The sequence below is a fragment of the Rhamphochromis sp. 'chilingali' genome (assembly GCF_963969265.1).
Source record: "Rhamphochromis sp. 'chilingali' genome assembly, chromosome: 1".
NCBI classification, from domain to species: domain Eukaryota; kingdom Metazoa; phylum Chordata; class Actinopteri; order Cichliformes; family Cichlidae; genus Rhamphochromis; species Rhamphochromis sp. 'chilingali'.
This window is the reverse complement of record NC_137929.1, coordinates 72,925,588-72,929,968: the sequence shown is the minus strand read 5'-3', so window position 1 is coordinate 72,929,968 and position 4,381 is coordinate 72,925,588. Positions and strand designations below refer to the sequence as shown.

The following is a 4,381-nucleotide window of genomic DNA, read 5'->3' as shown; positions in this document are numbered from 1 at the left end:
GTGGACTCTGACCAGCAACATCCAGCAAGACCCAGACAGCATTTTCTATCTCCCAGCTGGAGTTTTTGTTTGTCAGTGACTGGAGAGGCAGATTTTTGTTGAGCTTCACACTTGCAGAGGTAAGTCAGTTTGCAGAGATCCCTCCCACCCTGGCTTTTATGTGCTAGATTTCTTATCTGAAACAGTAATATTTCAGTGACTGCTGCTTATACCACAGGTTAATACACTCTACTGATCCCTGGTGGGAGAATCATCACCTCTGCCAACAAAGAGCCTGGTGGCTGTTTGTTTACAGTCTGATGATGGGACATCATGCTCTGCATCTTCAAAGTTTGCCTCCTCATTATTATTCATACCCAGTAATGTGAAGCATGCTTATATCTACTATAACTGAACCAACCTGGTGCTGTTCATTTATGGAGGCTGTTGAGTCTGAATGTTGGATGTTGTGTATCTCGTGTTCTCTGGGCTTTGTTGTCCTCAGTCTTTTTGCAGGATCAGAAAACAAAACCAGGAGGCGCGTAAATGTTTCTTCTCCATGATGTTTCTTCAAATGTTTCTTCTGGATGATGATAAGACTGTGACACGGGATGCCACCTTTGGTCTTGTGATGAAGCAAAGCTCAGGAAGAAGTGGGATTAAATGGTACCCACATGTTGAGAAGGATGTACAGGGGCACCTGCAGCCAAATCCAAGCTTCAGGTTAGTTGTAGTTGCAGAACGCTATAGACTGAGACATCTAAGGCATCAAATGTTTGATTAAACGGATGAAAAAGAGAAGTTTCTTCCCTATAATTATCACTTCTTAAAATCTGTAGCAACTTCAAGTCTGTCAGCGTGCTGAGCATGCTCAGAATGTGACAATATATTTTTGTTCAATATTTAATTTCTTTCAGTTGCAATTGTTAAATGAAAAAAAATATATATATATTCTTATAATTTAGCAAACTAATTTATCAAAAAAATGTACATATATCTGTATTAGTTTTAATAAATTAATTTGACAGCTGTATTGAAAATACCATATTGTATTCATACAGAATCAGTTTGGTATTATTGTTTGTCTGCTCACTGATTGTTGAAGCTAAGAGCTGCTTTGATCTGTTTGATCTAAAGTATCCAAAGTTGATGTTTCTTCACCCCTGTGTGTGATATGTGATTTCCTACATGCTGGCAGAGCAGAGCAGCAGTTTGTGCTCACAGATGGTGACGGTGTGGAGAGACGGTGGTGTTTCCTCAGAAGAACCAGCAGAGTCACAAAGGGCACCAGTCCATCTCACCACCTTGACTTTCTGACTGATGCTCGTCTGCACTGCACAGAGGAAATCAGCTGACCGAGGTTTGTCCAGTGACGTGTTATGAATGTATATTTGTTTTATGCTTACAGATATGTTTTTCTTGACAGAGGCTCTGCAGAGGTTAGACAAAGCAGAGAAAACATGTGCTTTACATTTTCCTGTGATTTATTGAGATATTTGTTGCCTGATGTTCAGCAGGAATGGAGATATAGAATCAAAGGGAGATGTTTTTGATGTTTTTGTAATGATGTAAGTAAATCTTCAATATTATTTATTTGCTTGGTTATATTAGGAGTGTTTCTGAGTGAGGGGGGAGGAGTCATCATCCAGGTAAAGTGACGTGGATCAGTGGACACACTTGTCTCCCCTTTAAAGGAGACGATCCAAGTCATCCTTAAATGTTAGTGCTTTCAAATACACAAACATTTTTAAAGGACAAAAATGAACATCCAACTTTGACTGTAACACAAAATAAATCTTTGCATGTGTGTTTTCAAACTCTCAGATGGGCAGGATATCAGTCTTGGACTGTCTGACCTGCAGCACTGAATGACCACCACACATGAGCATGTTCCTGCAACATTCAGCATCTGATCCTTCATCTGTGTGCTGCTGCTTTTGGTAAGTAGAGTTACCCAACTCCAGTAACTCTAAACACATCCATCCATTTCTAACGGCCTGGTTACTTCCTGTCAGTTACTTTAAAAACCATGTGGTCACCTGACCTAACACTGTTTCTTCTTCTTCCCCTTAATGTTCAAGTGTCACATGCAGTGTTGGGACTAACGCGTTATTAAGTAACGCGTTACAGTAAGTACGTTATTATTGTGGTAACGAGCACGGTAACTAGTTATTATGCCAAAATCAGGAACGCGTTAGTCGTTACTGGGATTTAGATAGGGTCGTTACTCGTTACTTCGTGTGGTGGCTATCGCGGAGCTTCCACAGATTCAGTAACATTAGCAAGTGGTGGAGGCCAGCAGGTGGATGAAGGAAAAGGGACGCAGAAGGAAAAGTGACCCGAGGCGGCCGCCGGTCCAAGTGTGAACTGAACTTCAGGTAAGAAGTTATGACCTGCAGTCTCTCTGGGTCAGATATAAACCAAGTTTAGGTGGAGTTTATTTTCGTTATTCTGACTTTTTCCGTACTGCGTGCTAGCTAGCATGACGGAGTTTCTATACAGCTGGGTGGGTGCTATGAAGTTAATGATGTTGAACTTTATTTTGTTCATAAGTTATTAGAGTTGCCAACCGTCCGGTCTGGTATTCAGAGAAAATATTACGCGTTTCTTATTGAGGTGAAAAGGAACAGTTTGTCCCGTAATTCAGCTACAATGAAAAAGGCACAAAGCTGGAGTTATTCTGTGTCTTTGCTGCACAGCTGCCTCTTCTTCTCTCATTCTCCCCCCTCTCTCTCCTGTTTCTACTTCAATCATGAAAACTGATCAATGATCAGCTGATCGGCTTTTCTCTCTTGTTTGTTTATCGCCCACTTTGCGCCAGAAAGAGGAAACCATCGGATGTCGCGCTAAACAACAGCAGCACGTTTAAGCTTGATCAGCTGTTGTTAGAATTTATTTAATATTAATTTCTAGTATCAGCTGATGTTTGCTGGAGCCACAGCTGTAAAGCTGCTGGTCATGATATGGTTTGGTTATCTGGTGAGAGGGAAACATGAAGATGAAACCAGGAGATGTCCTTACTGAATCATCAGAGCTGAACAGGTGATGGAGAAACAGGTTTACCTTTTAGGTGACATGAATGAGTTGAAGTTATGAACTGTTTCTGAGAGACAAATAACACCAGGATCCTTTTCTAAGCAGCTGACAGCTGGTAACTGTGCAGGTGCGGATCTAGCAAAGTGTTGCCAGGGGGGCATGTAGGGCATTAACAGGGAGAGGGGGGCACAAAGAAATACTTTTCTTTCTTATTCTCATTTAAAATGTCTCGCTTTTAAAAAATAATTATCTGAGTCTTACAACAAACGATTGATAGATTGATGCATATATACCATCAGAACAGTGTACATCACTGTCACAACAGCATTTATTTGCATTCAAAGGCTTTATGATTTTTCCTATAATGGCGGCCGGTCTCTAGTCAAAATGCCCGGGCCAATTTTCTGTCCCAGTCCAGCCCTGTATGCAGCTCATCTGCAGTCTGGTGTTGCCTACATCTTCCTATTCAGAAGGCAGAATTTCCGAGTTCTGAGTACAATCGAAAGCACCACGACTGCAGTTTTTGTGTTGGATGTAAAAGGCGCACATGACGCTGTGACGTAGGCTAGAATCATGGCAGCGGTCAATGACGGTCCAGGCGTGGGATTTCTCTCGTGGAAATATGCACATTATCTTTTCCTTTCTATTGGTAGGTGGCACAGTGCACTGTGGCAAGTAAGCAAGCTAGAAGACTGGCAAAGTTATGGAAGCAACACATTAACAAGAGAAGTCTGAGTAAAACCAAAGTTACTTTCCCTAGTAACTAGTTACTTTGAAAGTAACGAGTAACTTGAAGTAACTGAGTTACTTTTGAGAGAAGTAACTAGTAATGTAACTAAGTTACTATTTTAAAGTAACTTACCCAACACTGGTCACATGTCAAACAGCTGGAGAGGAAACTACACCAGTGTACTGGGATGTTTCAGCAACACGTGCCAGATGCTGTTCCTTCATGGTGACATCACCAGAGACAGCCCCGCCCACCTCAGGACTCATTGATCATGATGATTATAATGATGACAGCGAGCGGAACTAAGACTGTAAAAATCCACGACCAGAATTTTTCTTTCTAATTATTAATGAATACTGAGAGCCTCTTTCTGTGTTTTGTCTGTTTTGTTTTTTTACCTCATTTGTTACTAACAAAGTTCACAAACTCACACAGTTTACATTCTGTATGTTTCCATCTTTACCAGCCACACTCTAACTGCATTTAAGTTATATAATCCTTAGAAATCGTCGTTTTTCTCTTTTGTAATTGATGATAATTCAGTGAATATACTGCGCTGCTTCCTTTTATTGCATCACACATTGCTTTAAGTTTTTCAGTGTCGTTATTTTTTACTGCTGTTTGAATTCTCTGTAT

General features: G+C 40.8%; 1 long non-coding RNA gene across 1 annotated transcript; it reads left to right on the top strand.

Moving 5' to 3' along the window:
- The first annotated feature begins 276 nt into the window (after nucleotides 1–276).
- On the top strand, nucleotides 277–1,788 carry LOC308405063. The gene is made up of 3 exons (XR_013973266.1): nucleotides 277–702; nucleotides 1,178–1,339; nucleotides 1,591–1,788. It is a non-coding gene; the product is annotated as an uncharacterized lncRNA (long non-coding RNA).
- The last annotated feature ends 2,593 nt before the right edge of the window (nucleotides 1,789–4,381 follow it).